General features: G+C 37.7%; 1 protein-coding gene across 2 annotated transcripts in view; it reads left to right on the top strand.

Moving 5' to 3' along the window:
- The window catches only part of LOC134203710 (bifunctional 3'-phosphoadenosine 5'-phosphosulfate synthase-like), a 55,949-nt gene that overhangs the window by 24,911 nt on the left and 10,408 nt on the right, over positions 1-20,630 (top strand). The gene's annotated exons all lie outside the window — the stretch shown is intronic.

Below are 20,630 nucleotides of genomic sequence, written 5' to 3'. Positions count from 1 at the left end.
TTAGAAGAAAACTTATGTAAATGTATCAAACTAGATATGTTTTGGGATGCTGGGTTTTATATGAACCAAGTCAACTTATTACTTATATTATTTCACTGCCAAACTTTATTTTGTTACCGCAATTAATTTACTTTTGATCTTATATTTTTGCAAAAATATTTTCGTAATTCCAATTCGAATTGACTTTTCCCTTTAAAAACTGTATCTCTTTTTATTGTTTCAGTCGATTCTTTGGCTTATTTAAGGTCAACTCTACCGAAGAGCCCATATTTTTTAAGCCTCTAACTATTTTAAAAATCGAAAACAAAAGCGAAACAGTCACGTTTTTGATTTTTTGTTTTAAATTTTGAAAATACTTAGAGGCATAAAAAAATATGGGTTCTTTGGAAAAGTTAAACTTAAAAATAAAGTAAAGAATCGATTGAGTGAATAAAATTGTTTGTCGATTCGAAACCAGAATACCTTCTGCGTGGTTTTTACCACTGTGCTGCCGAAGAAATCCGCCTATGTTGTTAGTTATTCCACTCGGCAAATAATTCAACATCTTAGCTCAACTTGGCATTAAGTGATTCACCATGGCTGTAAATAGTACACGCTCTTGTTGGTGTGATTGGTATCACTGGTACAGTTATTTAAAACGTATCTTATCGTATCTTATGGTAATTGCAATATATTGTGGTATAGTTATCATTTCTCCATATTCGTGTATAACTTTTACCAAAACTGAAAAAAGCAATTAGGGACACGGCAGGTATTTCCGTCCATCGTCGTAGGGGCTAAAACCCACGAAAGCAACGTACATTTGCTAGAACTCCACTATAGCAGAACGTTTCTCCTGAGCTTATGATTTGGTACGTATGAGTTTTACAAAAAAGCGTCTCTTTTATTGGTTTTCGAGACTATGACGAACAGACGAAAATACCTGCCGTGTCCCTATTTGTAAATTCAAAGTTAAATATGACTGTGTCATTCAATCAATTGTGAAATTTGATTAAAGTTGGTCCATCGTTAGTGGGCTTACTACACTCAGAAAAAAACTGCATATTTCTTATATATGTCTTGAAATCAAATTTTGATCAGTTGGTTTTGCTTTTACAAAATATGTGCGGTGCTTATAAAATCTTGTAGATCCAGTCATTATGAATTTCATATGCAAACGGATTACTTCCTAAAAGGGTAATGGGATGCACATACAAATTATTGAGATTGAATCGATGAAATTTCATTATTTTTGCTAATGTTTTTTTTTTCGTATTGCTGTAGGCAAAACCTAGAAAAATAAATGATAATTACACGATTGAAAAAAAGTCAATAGATGTTAAAGATGCAGAAAGTTTTAGCACTGTTGTAGTCATAGACGCGAATCATTCTCGTTTTCATCCAACAGATCAAAACTTCTGACGTGCTTCGAAGAAAATTGTACATAAGCCTTCGCCCGATTGTAGCTTATTTCCAACGCTGTCCAATCATTATGTCCGTTTCGCTAGATACCAGGTCCTTGTTCATAGATTTGAACTAAAAAGGACATAGGGATATTGCGACAAGGAACAAATAACTAATTCGACGAATTCATGTCGGATTCTTTGAATTGAGAGCGCCGAAACTTTTACATAATTCCACATTGTTTAGCCTTCAAAAATCTGCCACATATTCTGCAAAAACAGGATAAACACATGAAACGGGCTTACATATGTGTAAAAACAGGCCCAAAACCGGGTCCGCGACGTTGGGCATAAGGACGTTAGGTATAATGGACTTCAGGCATGACGGACGTTAGGCGTAATGTACATTAGGCATAATAGACATTGGCATAATTCTGCCTTCTTTATGTCATGGGCTGTTCTTTGGGTCATTATATGCCTAACGAACATCATGCCTAACGTCCATATGTCTAACGTCCTTATGCCTAACGTACTTGTGCCTAACGGGGTATACCCCACAAAACCATTGCACATAAAATGTATTACGAAGATTAATGGTTCAACAGTTTCATTATCTGCTGTTTGCATTAAGCGCATTTGGAATAAAAAATTTTCCCACTCGATGACTTCTATGCGAGTTTTGCACATGCATTTTATCATGCGATTAATTTGAGTGACCTGTTTGAAGGGATATCTTAGATTTAGCTTACTGGTACAGACCATTTGCGTAACTCAGCTCCAAACACACAATTCAATGTTTAGGCTTCTTCTGAATAGATTTCTTGCGTTGAAATTGAAATATTTGAAAAAATAATAGTTAACCCCGAAAACAGCACACGAATACTAAAAGAACTATTCATAAATTAAGTAATGCCGTAAGGGTAGGGAGGGGACAGACCGAGCATTACGATTCACACAAAAAATAAACCTTTCATACAAAAAGTGTTACGATCGGGAGGGTAAATTCGCCAAATTTAGCATTACGTGGCGTTATTGGTGAACGAACCTAAACTTGTACTATTGTTTTGGACAGAGTGTATGTAATTAAGAGTGGCGACATGTGCCTCATTTGACAGGTCTCCTGCTCGTTTGGAACACGATTTTGTATGGGAATGACAGATGAATTTTGTTATAATTCTGACAGGGTCGCCACTCTTAATTACATACGCTCTGGTTTTGGATCGTCCGTTTTTCCTCTTTCAGAAAATTGACCCAATTTGAGTTGAGTCAGATGAGCGTGAGTTTGTCCAGTGATAATTATAAGGGGCCTTTCACAAATTACGCAACTCTGGGGGGGGAGGGAGGGGGTCAGGCCGAGCGTTACGGTCCATACAAAATAATTAAACTTTTCATACAAAAACGTGGGGTAGGGAGGTGGTCCAAATTCATCAAATTTAGCGTTAAGTAATTTGTGATAGAACCCCAAACAAACAGAAAATGGCACTAATATATTAACAGAATTCATCTTTAATGTCTGGTTGCCATTACAGTGTTGTAAAATGTCATTTGCATTCGTTTGTATAATTTTCCCAGAACTTTCTCAGAAGGTAGCTATCAATTCATGATGTATGACGAACTTATAGCGCTTAAATGTGCCTACAACTTTGTCTAACAAGACATTGCTGTAAATATGTAATCTGAGGCGTGGGAGGCAAAATGTCATTCAAATGACATTATGTCAAATGACACGTGACATTTTGGAGAGTTTTCACTCTCCAGCCTCAGATGTTATATTTAGAGCAATGTACCCTTGGACAAAAATATAGCCCTACTCAAGCGTTATGAGTACATCTAAAATTATGGATTAAATTTGGTTTCTAAAGAAAGTTATGAACAAATTAGTCAAATGAAATGCAGATGACATTTTACAAGCCTGGTTGCCAATGAAAGCATTTTCGTTGCTAATTCTTGCTATTGCTATTCTATTTGATTTTCAAAGATATCTGACATGTTACTTTTGAATTTAAATTACAAAGTTTAATAGCTCTTATATGCATTGAGCACCAATAATCAAGGAAGAGGCTACAAATGTATACCCTTCCAACTTCATCGGTGTTTTGGAGAAAATATTCATTATTTTAGTCTTTCAATTTGGTGACATTGCTTCGGTATTGAGTGATGTGCCCTAGGAAATGCGAGTGAATTGAGTTTTGGATTCCAGGAGGCCTCAACAAAAGTTTTATTAATCGTTTATTTGGAAGGGATTAACGACAGAAAATGCACAACAAGAGATTCATAATGGGGTACTTAAGACAAGGAGATGGGCAGACTATGGTTACAGTATTACATCAGCAACTTTCATAAATTGGTGGACAAGGAACATGTACTCGCGATCAATACCCGACAACACTTCTCTAGTAGGCTTTTTTCTTGTTGTCTTCGGACCCGGAAATGTTCAGTTAGCGTAGATCTGGGGCCACGATGCTCTTCACACGTCCACACGACATGATCAATGTCCTGGTAATCCTCGCCGCAAACACAGAAATTCCTTTCCGAGAGCCCCACTCTGAAAAGATGTGCATTTAAAGTGTAGTGATTGGACATTAGACTACACATGGTTCGAATGAAGTCTCGTCCCATATTCATTTTTTTTGAACCATGGACGCTTCGACACCTGCGGCGAATTGAATACAGCCATCTTCTCAACTCCCCATTTGTCCATTTCTGTTGCCAGCTGTTTAAGGCTTCCTGACGAACTAATGTGAAAAATTCATCGAAGGTGATTTTCCGGTCGTGAAACGAAAGTTTTGTGTGTGTCTTTATAAGAGAGATATGCAGCCCTCGGTTGGCTCATCTCTACAAGGAAAGTTGAAAACTATATTAAGGTTGAATGAATTCAATTTCATGGAACGTAGGGACACGGCAGGTATTTCCGTCCATCGTCATAGGGGCTAAAACCAATGAAAGCAACGTACATTTGCTAGAAATCCACTATAGCAGAACGTTTCTCCTGAGCTTACGATTTGGTACGCATGAGTTTTACAAAAAAGCGTCTTTTTTATTGGTTTTCGAGACTATGACGAACAGACGAAAATACCTGCCGTCTCCCTATACTTTATTAGAATACAATCGGTTCCGCTCGATAGACCACCAAGCACGCCGTTATCATACTCATAATATGACATTTCTTGTAACTTGTAAACCCATGGTGGGTAATTTGTCCAAACTCGTTTATCAATTATCGGAAAAGACCCAATCGCCTAAAATTAATCCTGTCCATGGTGGTTTTCATTGGAGAGTTTAATTGTGTGATAACATGTCATCCGATGCCACATTGGAAGCGGCACGTCACCAATTGGACCCATCGGATGTTCAAAATTCCAACATATTCTTAACATTACGCAAGTAGAGATAAGTAATTTAAATGATCGACGTTGGCCCTGAAATCGTTTTCTTATCTGCAGTACGCTTGTGCAAACTCATTGCAGTTCAATGTTATTGGGGCGATTTATCAAATTCAGTGCATACCTGCATACTCAAGGATTTAAAACTTCTACGATTTATTTGCTCATGAAATCTTAATAGAAAATATATTTTTTATATTTCTTTTACCTTTTATCCTCATTTTTGCCTTTCTCGTAAAATAAGTATACGTAAAAGCCATAGTGCTCCTAATGAATGATTGAATTGGTTATGATTAAATTATTCAACTCTATGATTAAAGATTATGATTAATGATTATTACATTTTTGACAATGAATAAAGATTAAGATTAACGAATTAATGAATAAAACATTCGGAGTATGACTAACGATTTCACTTGGTGTACCAAATCGAGTTCATAATATTTTGAATATTTTATAGTGTTAAGAAAACAATTATGTTCCATTTTTCATCTCACTTAAACAAATTAATGTTAACTTCAGAAACCCAGATTAATCCTCCTAGGGTTGGTGATGCCTTTCTTCTTCCTTCAATTGATATCTATTTGCGTTCATTTGAGAACATTGCAGCGGTTTTTGGAGTTTTTTTTTCGATTTTGATTTTTTTCCAAGTGGGGCCCAATGGTTGATCGAGTCAATTTTCAATACTTGTAGCAAGCAAATCGGATAATGCTAAGTACCAAAAAGTGTGTCTTACATTTTTGTGCACATCATCGCATCACCTCAAATCGTCGAGCTGAGTCGATTGGAATATAACACTATGGGTCTCTGAGCCTTCTATTGGAGTGATCCTATAGATTTTACGTATACTTTGTATACGAGAAAGGCAAAAATAAATAGGGTAACCGTACCCTTAGTGGAGGTAGCACCAATAGTGGAGGTAGTGGGGTTTTAATGAGATTTATCATATTTATACACTTTACGATGGTTTCAGTTGATGCGTCGTGCTTTAAATATCCTTTTAAATGCAACTTACCTTAATATTTCGCTTGAAAAACTATTGAAAACAATGATTTTCCTTAACAAAATTGACACCCTTCCACCTATAGTGGTGCAACTGTACCAATAGTGGCGAGTCTCATAAGAAACCAATGGATAGCACCACTATAGGAACCAAAATTAATTGTTACCGCCACTAAAGGAACAGTGTACCCATAGTGGTGCAAGCAATATTTGGTAATTGTTAATGTTAAATGACATCTATCTCATTTTTGTTAGCAAATTTATTAGTATATCTATTGAATAAGATAATAAAGCAATAAATTTCCCATAATTATCAATTTTTAAAAAATATTTTCTTTTGTGGATCTACTAATACCTCCACTATTGGTACCGTTACCCTAAAGCTTTATTTTCGTTTTTTTTTTTGATAACACGCAAAGGCGTTCACACCACTGGCGGAGACAGAGATGGGGCACCAAGCAATGCAATCACACTATTGTTCTCGAAGGCTATTGTTCTTGCGCTTAGTGGTGCCCCACCAAAAAACAATAATAGCGAATAAGTATACAAGGTGGAGGCGATATAGGCGCATGCCTCCATTTGACTGCTTGTAAAGTGTACGTATATGGCCTCCACTTTGTACACTTATTCGCTATAATATATTGTGCATTTAGACCAAAACTGTTTATATGACGCTGGTGAGCTGGCAGCAAGGCCCACTTCCGACGAGATTCACATGGAAAAATAAAATAAATATGCAGCACTGCACGGTGTTATCTGTCACAAAATCGAGCTTTTTTTGTCGCTGACAACGTCGCTGGCACCAAATTGAAGTTCGGAAGTCTATTTCCACACTTCCAAACGCTCTTCCGACAATGTGTTGGTAGCAATTTCAAATTTTGTTCTGACGTTCATGATGTCGGAAGTAAGTTCGGAAGTAAAACGTCGGAAGTCGGAATACAATTTAGTGCTGGCGACACAATACGGTCTTGTGTTTGCTGGGTAGTAATTGCACAGTTCAAGGTGCGGCCCCGCGCAAAAGTTTATCCATGCTGCCGCACTCGAATGAACATTCGCTTCGGGCTCGAACGTGCACTTGTTAATATGAACATGAACCAGAGCGCAGGCTGGATGGATCAAGATGAATACACTGCTAGGTGTTCCAATCTGCCAAATTATCGATTCAGCCATCTTGGATTTTAGTATAGGGAGCTAGCGAGTTTGTTTACGTTTTGCGCTGAAAATGAATTTTTCACCCCCACCTTTTTCTCTCCCATAAATCTGGTAGATTGGGAAACCTAGTACATATTCATCTTGGGATGGATGCTCAATACCAAATGCAAGACAAATTATTATTCCTTTGGTATTGAAATACCTAAGCATGTTATGCCTCAAGTAGTCTGCATGTAAGTTTTTGGTATTTTTCCTCTTATGCAAGGCTAGGTTCCAATCCACAGACAAGGGTTGTGAGCTTGGTTGGTTGGTGTTGGTGGTGTTTTATAGAATTATATTTCATTGGTTCTTTGATAGTTGGTTCGTAAAAGTAAAAAGAATGTTATCTTTTATCTTATTATGCGTATATGTATTGTCAGATTTTCTGGATATGATACACTGCGCGGCGTTTTTAATGTTCCCAAATGGGTACTTGCACAAAACTTCACGCGGCGAATGACTGTCGAAAGGTACGGCCGCGCCAAACGATACACTGCAATGCTATTCACCCATAAGAATCAAGTAAACAGGGTAGAAAGCGCGGCGGTACCTTTCATGAAGGGTTCGCCGCGTGCAATTTTGTAAATCAGGCAATAACAGCCGGCCAAGATTTTTTTCCAAAAATTTTACTGCTGTTTTTCTAGAAATATCTCCGTAAAATCTTTCAGGAATGTATTCGAGAATTCCTTCAGAAATTTATGAAGAAAACTCTTTGATTATACTCCAGAACTAGAAAGTTCTTAAGTAGTTCCACCTGGAATTCCACCGGGAGATATGTTCTAGATATATTTCTCCAGGAATTCTTCCAAGTCTCTTCGATTTCTCCCAGAAAATCCTCAGGCATTTCCTCGAAAATATCTCCGAATTCTTTCATATTTTTCTCCGAAAATTCCTCCAGGAGTTCCATTATGGAATTCTCCCATGATTTCATTCTGGAATTCCTTTGTAAATTCCTCTTGGAATAGTGGAATACTTTTAGGTAGTTCTCTGAGAATGCCTCCAGGTTTACATTAGGGAATTCCTCCAGGATTTCATCTCAGGGCATCCTCTGAACAATCCTCCAGGAATTTCGTCTGGTATTCTTCTAGGAATATTTCCTCCAGATATTCTATTCTCAAAAAGAGCGCTACAAGTTTGTCGTTATCTTATTTTTGTCAATTCTATTTATTTTATCATTACGTTCAGTAATTTTCTTGGAATATTGAAAAAAATCATACATTTCCCTGTGTTCAAGAAAGGTAATAAGTAAGAGGTTAAAAACTAACTCGATTACCTACTCTTCGATTATTATGCAAGCGCTTAAGAAAGGACAACAAGTCGATTTAATATATGCTGACTTCTCATCGGCTTTTGACAAAATCAAACACAAAATCGGGGTTGCGAAATTTGAACGACTTCGACTAGTATAGTTAGACACTAATAAGCTAACATTTCATGAACATGTTGCTTTCATAGTCTCAAGAGCCTCCCATATTATGGGGTTAATTTTTCGAATACCAAGGCGTTTTAATGATGTTCACTGTTTAAGAACTGCTGCTGCTGCTGATCCAGGAATTTCTTCGAAACATGCTGCGGGAGTTTCTCTCCTCCGAAAATGCCTGCAGAAGACCAGGGATTCCTTCGAAGTTTCTCCAAAAATTCTCGAATTCATTCAGGCTTACTTCGAGAATTCATTCAGACTTCCTCCTTCATTTTTTCAAAATTCCTCTAGAAGCTCCACAGTAACTTATCCCAGGAATTCCTCATTTTGGAGGAATATCTGGATGAATTCTTGATGGAATTCCTGGAAAATTGTTGAAATTTTCATTAGAAATTTTTCGGTATTACCACAAAAAATTCTATGGAATCTTCACATACAATTTCCACAAGAAATATTTCTAAATTAACATTTAAACATGCGGAAATCCGTTTTCCGCTAACATTTATTCTCTTCAGTTTTTTGTCTATGGATATAGCTTTGTATGTAGACGAGGAATCGGAAAGAATAAATTTTAGCTGTTACGCCTTTTTCAAATGTTGGTCTAGTACAATAGTAGTATAAACTCGGAGTATCACCAACGATGCTTATAAGAATCAGTAGATGAACACAACCGTTTTTTTCTTATTTTTTTTGCTGGATAATAATGGAATGTTATGCATTTAATTCATATCTGTAATGGTAATCAGCTCGTTTTGGTTTTTTTTTCAAATCTGATGAAATTTTTATTATATGAAATTCAATTAATTATCTTAAAGATAAATCGTTTAGCTCAAACCTTTATAGGGATATGTGGCGGGACCATCATCATCATCATCATATCAAATTCTCGAATGGTTTGAATAATTGCGAGGAGATGTTAAAAAATTATGCATTTTTTAACGTAAAAAACAAACGCTATTGCACCTTTGCAAGAAGTCTAATTCATTCCAAAAATTTTGCAATAAGAGATGAGTTTTTGATTTAAATATGTTCACAAGTTGAATAGCAAATTCAGTCTTGAAAGGTCCTGCTTCTGATAATGCATTGGTGGACGCAAATAAATATGAATTTTAATAATTATCATGAGTAAACATGTAAAATATCTAAAAGTAATCAAACAATAAGCTTTGCTGCCATTTCAAAAAGTTTATATAATTCTATTCAAAATTTTAATTACAAATTTGTGACAATATCTATATTTCATTTACAACAAATGATGAGATTTTGCATAAAAAAAATCGCGATATGGATAATTCTGCAGAACCAAAAAGAACTTTTACTTTAATATAAAATCAAACTAATACAATTAAAAAATAGTATGATTTAGCCATTCAGAAATCACTCTTCTGCATTTTATTTTGCAGTTGCAGTATAATTGCTTACAAGAAAATTGTGCTGCTTAGGTTTCGTTAAAAGTCAACTATTTTTACAATATGGAAATGTTAATATCATCTTCCAAACTTAGACGTACATGTACATAATATAATTAAAGGCGTAAGTACAGATTTGATAGTTCCGATACGGCAAACATGAAGATTTTTTTTGTAGAAGTGTATTGGAAAGCGAGCGGATGGTAATATTTGTGACGACATAAATCTCCCGAAGGTTGGAAATGCATTACGTATGGATCTCCCAGTCTCCATAGAAAAAGATACAAAGTAGAAGAATGGAGTGGTCCTTCGATTCTCTCATTGACCACTAAACAACCATATAGATATAACCCTGTGAAGTTTTACAATGCGCGGAATTATTGTAGTATTGTCGTTTTAAATTGCAATGTTAAAATGAATATCACTCTATTGGAAACTCGAAACAGAAAGCTACATATAATTCGGCTCTTATCCCAGTATATCCTTGACGCTTTTAAACAGGCAATCAACTGATAACATTTCCGTCGAAATCTGGTATCATGAATGTGAGACAACAACAGCTATGGTTATCTAACTAACGCTTGATTGTCTTTACCCAAGATATTGTTATCATATTGTACCAATAAAAACATTTAGGCTAGCAGTGTTGTCAGTTTTGTAATAATCTAAAAATATGTATCAAGAGCTTTGTTTGATGATGGGCCACGAATACGAATGTTTTAAAGTTTATGTATCGTTTGGCATTGTACAGACTCTCCGGCCCTGTTCATTTCCTCCCTTCCTATTTGAGAGTTCATGTCGTCGATGACGATTTTCACGACTCGCAGTGGACATCCTTCGTATGTCTGCTCCAGTTGTGTATATCCGGAGGGATTTGCGACTTGAGCGATACAAGCTTTTGTAAACAAGCACTTACTGCCAAAACAATTACTGCTCAATTACTGCCAAAGTTTTTGATATCATAACTATAACATATTCTAATATAGAATTGCAGAGTACTCTACCAAATATCATATTTTGATATTATTTTGATAACTGAAAATAATAAATAGAGTCCGTATTCTATAAACCGAATGAAAACATATATGAGGCCGTATACTTATTACTCGACAGCTTAAAGAGGAAGGAGGGTCTGTTATTTTACGTTCCTATGAATGAAAAGTTATTTGCAAAAAGTTATTGAAGGAAATCTAATATTGGAAAGGGTGGTTGAAAAAAATCACACATAATAAAAGTACGATCCCTTTCTATATGAATGGAAATTATTTTCCGTTCAACGGTAGGGGAACAAGGGGCAATATGGACACCCTAAGGTTTTAATCAATATTAGGTGATTTAAATTGAATATAATTCGAATTTCTAGCAATTACATAATACTATTACTCGTTAACTACCTTCTGTTTTGAATCGTATTGAAAATAAAGCAATTTCAATCAAATAGGACGATTTGTAATAGTTAATTTTTCACTACTCTCGGGAAGGTAGTGGGGCAGATTGGACACCCCCATGGGCAGTATGGACACCCTTATAAAATATGAAGAAAATTATCTTACTCGTGATTATATGCCATCGTACCTATATCGCGGGCAGCAGGGACTATGTCCAAGGGCTTGACGATCCCTCCCCAGGCCATCTGCGAGTTGTGGGGCTTGCCTAGGATGTGGTGGGGTTTGACAGTGGGCCCTGTTAAACCTCTATAAAAAGCTGCATGTATCCGCAAGTAGGCCCCACCAAAGCGACCGTGTGCCGCTCAAAGCGCACAAGCCCAAGTCCTGATGTTAGGTGGGATGCTAAACAGCCCTGACACGACGGCCCTCCGACGAGACAGGGGGTTTGCGCAGGCCCAATAAGCCGCCTAGAAAACCAATCATTACGAACAATATAAGAGATAATGCGACTCGATATAATCGGCAAAGACCTAGGCGACGAATACAGGATCACGATTGGAAGCTTGGAACATGGAATTGCAAGTCGCTAGGTTTCGCAGGTTGCGACAGGATGATCTACGATGAATTACATCCCCGCAACTTCGACGTCGTGGCGCTGCAGGAGATTTGCTGGACAGGACAGAAAGTGTGGAAAAGCGGGCATCGAGCGGCTACCTTCTACCAAAGCTGTGGCACCACCAACGAGCTGGGAACCGGCTTCATAGTGCTGGGTAAGATGCGCCAACGCGTGATTGGGTGGCAGCCAATCAACGCAAGGATGTGCAAGCTGAGGCTTCATAGTGCTGGGTAAGATGCGCCAACGCGTGATTGGGTGGCAGCCAATCAACGCAAGGATGTGCAAGCTGAGGATGAGTTTCTTCAACTATAGCATCATCAACGTGCACTGCCCACACGAAGGGAGACCCGACGACGAGAAAGAAGCGTTCTACGCACAGCTGGAGCAGACATACGATGGATGCCCACTGCGGGACGTCAAAATCGTCATCGGTGACATGAACGCGCAGGTAGGAAGGGAGGAAATGTATAGACCGGTCATCGGACCGGATAGTCTGCACACCGTATCGAATGACAACGGCCAACGATGCATAAACTTCGCCGCCTCCCGCGGAATGGTAGTCCGAAGCACCTTCTTTCCCCGCAAAAATATCCACAAGGCCACATGGAGATCACCTAACCAAGAAACGGAAAACCAAATCGACCACGTTCTAATCGACGGTAAATTCTTCTCCGACATCACGAACGTCCGCACTTACCGCAGTGCGAATATTGAATCCGACCACTACCTCGTTGCAGTATGCCTGCGCTCAAAACTCTGGACGGTGTACAACACGCGTCGAAGTCGGACGCCGCGGCTTAACATTGGGCGGCTACAAGACGGTAGACTAGCCCAAGAATACGCGCGACAGCTGGAAGTGGCACTTCCAACGGAAGAGCAGCTAGGCGCAGCGTCTCTTGAAGATGGCTGGAGAGATATTCGATCCGCCATTGGAAGCACCGCAACCGCTGCACTTGGCACGGTGCCCCCGGATCAGAAAAACGACTGGTATGACGGCGAATGTGAGCAGTTAGTGGAAGAGAAGAATGCAGCATGGGCGAGATTGCTGCAACACCGCACGAGGGCGAACGAGGCACGATATAAACAGGCGCGGAACAGACAAAACTCGATTTTCCGGAGGAAAAAGCGCCAGCAGGAAGATCGAGACCGTGAGGAAACGGAGCAACTGTACCGCGCTAATAACACACGAAAGTTCTATGAGAAGTTAAACCGTTCACGTAAGGGCCACGTGCCACAGCCTGATATGTGTAAGGACATAAACGGGAATCTTCTTACGAACGAGCGTGAGGTGATTCAAAGGTGGCGGCAGCACTACGAAGAACACCTGAATGGCGATGTGGCAGACGAAGATGGCGGTATGGTGATGGACCTGGGAGAACGCGCGCAGGACATAATTCTACCGGCTCCGGATCTCCAGGAAATCCAGGAGGAGATTGGCCGGCTGAAGAACAACAAAGCCTGGAGTTGACCAACTACCAGGAGAGCTATTTAAACACGGTGGTGAGGCACTGGCTAGAGCGCTGCACTGGGTCATTACCAAGATTTGGGAGGAGGAAGTTTTGCCGCAGGAGTGGATGGAAGGGGTCGTGTGTCCCATCTACAAAAAGGGCGATAAGCTGGATTGTAGCAACTACCGCGCAATCACATTGCTGAACGCCGCCTACAAGGTACTCTCCCAAATTTTATGCCGTCGACTAGCACCAACTGCAAGGGAGTTCGTGGGGCAGTACCAGGCGGGTTTTATGGGCGAACGCTCCACCACGGACCAGGTGTTCGCCATTCGCCAAGTACTGCAGAAATGCCGCGAATACAACGTGCCCACATCATCTATTCATCGACTTCAAAGCCGCATATGATACAATCGATCGGGACCAGCTATGGCAGCTAATGCACGAACACGGTTTTCCGGATAAACTGACACGGTTGATCAAAGCGACGATGGATCGGGTGATGTGCGTAGTTCGAGTTTCAGGGGCATTCTCGAGTCCCTTCAAAACCCGCAGAGGGTTACGGCAAGGTGATGGTCTTTCGTGTCTGCTATTCAATATCGCTTTGGAAGGGGAATACGAAGAGTAGGGATTAACACGAGTGGTACAATTTTCAATAAGTCCGTCCAGCTATTTGGTTTCGCCGACGACATAGATATTATGGCACGTAACTTTGAGAAGATGGAGGAAGCCTACATCAGACTGAAGAGGGAAGCTAAGCGGATCGGACTAGTCATCAACACGTCGAAGACGAAGTACATGATAGGAAGAGGTTCAAGAGAAGACAATGTGAGCCACCCACCGCGAGTTTGCAACGGTGGTGACGAAATCGAGGTGGTAGAAGAATTTGTGTACTTGGGCTCACTGGTGACTGCCGAAAATGACACCAGCAGAGAAATTCGGAGACGCATAGTGGCTGGAAATCGTACGTACTTTGGACTCCACAAGACGCTCCGATCGAATAGAGTTCGCCGCCGTACCAAACTGACAATCTATAAAACGCTCATTAGACCGGTAGTCCTCTACGGACACGAGACCTGGACGATGCTCGTGGAGGACCAACGCGCACTTGGAGTTTTCGAAAGGAAAGTGCTGCGTACCATCTATGGTGGGGTGCAGATGGCGGACGGTACGTGGAGGAGGCGAATGAACCACGAATTGCATCAGCTGTTGGGAGAACCATCCATCGTTCACACCGCGAAAATCGGACGACTGCGATGGGCCGGGCACGTAGCCAGAATGTCGGACAGTAACCCGGTGAAAATGGTTCTCGACAACGATCCGACGGGCACAAGAAGGCGAGGTGCGCAGCGGGCAAGGTGGATCGATCAGGTGGAAGATGACTTGCGGACCCTCCGTAGACTGCGTGGTTGGCGACGTGTAGCCATGGACCGAGCCGAATGGAGAAGACTCTTATATACCGCACAGGCCACTTCGGCCTTAGTCTGAATAAATAAATAAACCTATTTTACGGATCATCCAACAAAAATATTACCCAATTGTTCATCTTTCTGTCATGTTTTTGTATGAGACACCTAAAATTGTGTTTGGATCATCAACATCCGAAAATCTATTTCCCTCGTCTTAAGCGAGGTCATATATGATCGTTTTCTATTTTGATTCCATGGTGAATAGAAGATTGATTACGTAAAGCAAAAATTTGCCACTTTTAGTCGGCCTCATACATGTATGTGAAACTTTTTGTATGAAGCATATAATTTTTTTATATGGATCTTCACACTTATTGCAAGACCCCTTTCCAATCGTCTCTCCTCTAAGCATTACATTATCTATGCATGCTCTTATCCACCATACTGGCTCACTTTTTTGTCAAATGTATGCGCTAAGAAGATAAAACAATGACTTCTACGCTATGAATTAGTTGTTTGTGAAAGGATTATAGAGTTCGCTGCATTGAAAGTAGATAAATGATTGAATTAGCAAGAATATTGGGGGTGTCCAATCTGCCCCCTGGTCCCCTCTATATGAAGATTTTTCTTACGCATTGAAAAGATAAAATATAAAGTCAATGCATTGAAAGTCTTTTAATTTTTGTTGATTAAAATTTATTTATTTAAATCTAAATGAGTGTCAAACTTGCAAACTGATATTAAATTGTACACTTTGTGCTCTAATTCCATAGTAATACTAACGAAATTTCGAATGTTATCATCAATCTTTTTTCAACTTAACAAATGTCGTATTGTTTACTATAGTTTATACCTATAGGTATACATAAACATATTTTCATAAATTTGATTAATTTCCAATTCTCGTCCAACAACGTAAACAGTGTTGTCCATGTCAGTTAATATTGTCTCTATGCGTAAAATTGATCATCTATTCTGATGTATGAATCGTCATACCCTAACAGTTTACAAGATTCATTTGTTCGATATTGTACACGATTAAATTGAAATCTGTCATGATAACAAAATTCTAATTTTGAAATATTCAGCTCACCTGTTTTTATGGAGGTGGAAATTGTAAATATTAATCGTTCGTCATATTTGAACTTTACCACTTTTTTTAGGTACCAAATCCGCGAATGTCAATTTAGAACTATTGATGATTCTGGTATTATTGCCTAAAATGACAAAACCTGTTCGTTCATAATATATTCAGGGTTGTTACGGAGATCCTGAAATATTTTCCGCGCCAAATCCGCGCCGACTAAAATCAAATCCGCGCCATTTCCGCGCGACATCAAATCCATTTCGCGACAATTACGTGCGACTTAAAACTAAATTCTAAGCAAATACGCGTAAAATATCAATTTTTTAATCAAAACTTACTGAACGTCTTCTTTTCAAGTTCGTTTTTTATAATTATTATTCTTCAATGATTATACATTCCAGCAGGAACTTGGCCTGCTATTCAATTTAGCATTCTATTAGAATTTCCTCTACATATTAAGTAACCCGCAGTTAGTCCCGGGTAGACGATAATAGCTCATTAACAGTAAAACAATGATATTGATAACAAAACATGATATGAACTTGTTTGAAATAAGAGTAAAAATAGCAAACGAAAATAACAAAAAATTGCACCAAAATATCATAAAAATATCAGGCTTTGCCATTAACAAGAGCAAACTAATAGCTCAAGATATTGATAAGTTCTTGTTAATGGCAAAACCTGATATTTTTATGATATTTTTTTTATATTTTCGCTTGTTATTTTTACTCTTATTTCAAACAAGTTCATATCATGTATTGATATCAATATCACAGCTTCTACCCGGGGTATTACAACCACTCTAGATGGCCCTATTCGTTACTAGAAGTACTGAAGCTAAGTGAACAAGAACTTAACAGCCGAAGCTATTTCAATAAGCACCGCTTTTCAAAATTGTATTTAATGAGATGATGGTTTTGGCATGTTTTGTTCCATTATTGTCAGTTGATTTTTTGTTGATCGAACTTTGTAAAATTCGGCACAAGACTCATTGATATACAAAGAATGTTCAGGTCATATTTGATCATGATTGATTATAGATAAATTTGGCAAACAATAAAAAATCTGCCGAAACCGTATTTTTTCTGAATTATGCAACTTTGGTGTATTATTGATCACAAGACAAACTTGCGTACAGATTAAAGAATTTGACAATGCAGCTCCGGTTTTAAACAAAACGTCTGTAAAACAATTATTTGAATTCGTTTCAAAAAACTCCGTTGATTTTCCAGTCAGAATACTGAGTTTCAAGCGTAAATTCCTTCGGAAATTTCTGAGAATTTTTTTCAGAATTTTCAGCAGAAATTACTTTGGGAATTCGGAAGAATAATTTGCGTGAACTTTAGAAAAAAAAAATAGTACGTTATTTGTGCTTATTGTCCTTTAATTCTTGCAACAAGTTTCTCTAAGAGTTCAAGCATAAATTCCGACAACATTTTTAGTGGAAATTAATTTGCAATTTTTTGACCATACCGGAATTTCAGCCAAAATCTCCGAGAATATCTGCGAAAACTTCTCCGAGTATTCCTCTAGAAATTCATCAATCGTGTGCAGATTCATCCTAGGATAATCTTCCGGTAGTTTGCTCAGATATTTTATTGGAAATGTTTGCAGAAACTCAACTGCTCTTGGATCTGCTGCAGAAGTTGCTCCATAATTGTACAAAAGCTCCCCTGGGAAATTTTTCGAAAATTCATTGGGAAATTTTTTCGTAAGTTCAAGTAAATTCTTTAATAATAACCTGCCGAGAATCTTCAGAGCCTATTTGCGGAAATCTCTTCATGAATTCCTGCGAATATCGCTTTGGAAATTCTTGCAGAAATTGAAGAAATTTGGCGGAAGTTCCTCCAAAAAAATCTTTATAATTTTTTGGATTTTAAATGCTGCAAAAATCATCTTTAGGTTGTGGAAATTTATTTACAAGAATCCTCATAGAGTGCTTGAGAATTATTTTTAGGATGTTTCTTCGTTTTTTGTTGATAATCCTGTAAAAATGCCATCGGAGTTATCCAAAAATATCGCCAAAAACCTTCAGAAATAACTTTTGAGAATCATCTTCTAATTTTTGAACGTCTTTCTGCGGACGCACCTATTAAAAGGAGGCATCTGCATCAAATCGAACAATCAAAGAACATTTTGTGTTTTCTATTGTTGTATAAACCCTTATTCGTTCTAGATGAATGTCATGAAAACAATATAAAATGTTCTAACACTATTAAGGAATTCCTGATGAAAAAACTTTTGATAAATGATAACATATCATGCTAAGTGGTTCATCGTAAAAGAAATAATCAATCAGAAACTAACAAATGACTTGGAATTACAAAGAAATTGACAAGGCGAAAATGGGTTTTCATGTCCTTCAATGTTTTGCGATATTCCAGTATGAATTAAATATGGCAACAAGTGGCGTCCTTCTCTTCATAACATTTATTCAAAGAATGCTCAAGAGTTTAATACATACCTTGCGATAAGGGCTTGGACATATTCGAAAAATAAAATCAATAGCTGTCAAACGTAAGTTTTGTTCTCAACAACATTTGCTAATTAAAATAAAGTCCAACTAGATAGACATAGAACTAATTTTCAAATAAATATCCTTAGATCTAGCATTTAATTTATTAATTTTTTTCCTAAAACTAAATCCGCGCCAAATCCGCGCGAAACCTTAAAATCGTTATGTAAATCCGCGCCAAATTCTCGAAAACCGCGAAATCCGCGAAAATCGCGAAATCCGCGTAGTCGTAACAACCCTGTATATTTTTTGGATTTTTTTACAACTAGGTGATTTTCCCCAGTTCTATATTTTAGAATCATACCATTTGCACTTTCATAAAGAAATAGAGAAGAATTCCAAAATGCTTCAAAGTTTCGTGCGCATGCTGCTTTTTTATATTTTATAGATTGACTACTCGAACAAAGGCACCTCCTGCACGACGATCATTCTGCAGCCATCAAAGGGGCTTTGAACTACAAGAAACTTATTCATTACGTCATAAGCAATAAATCAAGATAAAATTATTTCCTATTATCAGTTATCGAATAAGACTGAATAATAATGAAATAAAATGATTCGACACCAAAAGTCAAACTAATTTTGATATTTTTATTTTGATATCATCTCAAATAAATTAAAACGAAACAAGAACGGAATTAGATATTTTTCTGATATCAAGACTTATAGAAAATAACTAAGTAATAATAAATCTAGTTTATAAATCTTGATATCGCATAATATGTGTTCGATCAAACGAGTAACTAAATAAGATATCAGAATTTTGTTATCACTATATGATCCATGCATCAAAATAATATCAAATTGAGATATTTATTTTTGTTTTTGCTCGATATAGTCATTATCATTATGAAAACTTATTTTGTAAACCGTAGAAAAAATGCCCAATATCAAAATAAGTTTGTTTTTGTTTATTTGGATACAACATTTAGTTCTCAACTTTTGATGTGATTACTATTAACTCGACCACAGGGTCACCAAAATTTGATATTGCAAATGAAAGTATCAAAATATCAAAATAAGTTTTCAGTTTGTTTTCATTTTCTGCTCATGGGAACGTTGTTGATGCTATAGTTGAAGAAACAGTCTTTAATTCCCAAACGCAATTCAGCGGAACGGCGATGGAAACAGAAAATTTGACAGAAAAACTATGGGCTAACAATTTTGCCATTTCCATTGCCGTTCCGCTGTATTGCGTGGGGGGCTTCAGCCTGTGAATCTTTGCGTTTGGCTGCCACCCAATCACACGTTGGCGCATGTGGCCCAACACATGGGACTTTTACTAGAGGTGTGTCCGGTCCGATGCATGCTCCAAATTCCTTATTTAGAGTATTTATTCCTAGGCAAAATTAAAGGATAGTTCAAACGTTACAAATTCAAAATAAATCGTAAGACTTTAGTTTTAAGGAAAGATCTTGATGCGCAAATAGGGAAAGTAGGGTAAGATCGCCATATGGGGCAAGACAGCCAACGTTAAGTATGACTTAAGTGAGCATTATATTCACATTATTATTACGAGGGATGATGAACAATAATGTAAAAGGGCTGTACAACTGAAAAACGCGCTTTGACAATCTCACTTGTTTTGGAATATTGATTTGAAGATGGTTTAGTTGAAATTCGATTTTTCTTATAATTTTGTGGTTACATTATTTAAGGATTGAAGCCTAAATTTCTGATTTTTTAGCACAAATTGATATTTACCAAGGCATTTATATAACTATAGCCTATCTACAATAATAATTTGAGGAGATTCACAGTCATAATGATCGATAGGATATAAATCTTTGTATATATGTCGGCTTGGGGCGGTATTGCCAACTGTATTAGAAACAAGGTCATCTCCAGGGTTAAGAGTCGCCTAACCCTTAAATGCATTTTAAAAATGATCAAAAGAGTTTCTGCCTGAATCAAAGATGATTTATAATAACGAATATACATAGTTTTAATTGTAAAAAATCAGCTTTTGGCAAATTTTGATATCGTAGAGCCAGTGGTCAAAACATGGAATTCGACATTTTCAAGTGGAACATCATGTGTACATAATCCATAGAAGTGCAGGAAAAGAGTACCCTGTTCTAAATAAATTTAGCAATTTTTTAATATAATTTTTAGGCCTTGCTCATCTTGCCCCGAGGGGTGGTCATATCGCCCCATATGGTAAATATAGGCATCATAAAACACCTTTTTTAAAACCAGTTTATATGATACTGAAACGTCATTATTCAGTGTATATTTATACTTATGTCAAAGAACGGTCATCATGAAGGTGTTTCATGGACAAATCAGCAGATTTTGAAAGAGTTTCACTAGTTTACAAGGGTTACCGCTTAGGGTGGCCATCTTGCCCACTTTCCCCTAAGTTCCATGCGTAGTGTCC

The sequence above is a fragment of the Armigeres subalbatus genome, unplaced genomic scaffold (genome assembly GCF_024139115.2).
Source record: "Armigeres subalbatus isolate Guangzhou_Male unplaced genomic scaffold, GZ_Asu_2 Contig207, whole genome shotgun sequence".
Lineage (NCBI taxonomy): Eukaryota > Metazoa > Arthropoda > Insecta > Diptera > Culicidae > Armigeres > Armigeres subalbatus.
The sequence above is the reverse complement of the archived record's forward strand: the minus strand, read 5'-3'. Positions and strand labels throughout refer to the sequence as shown.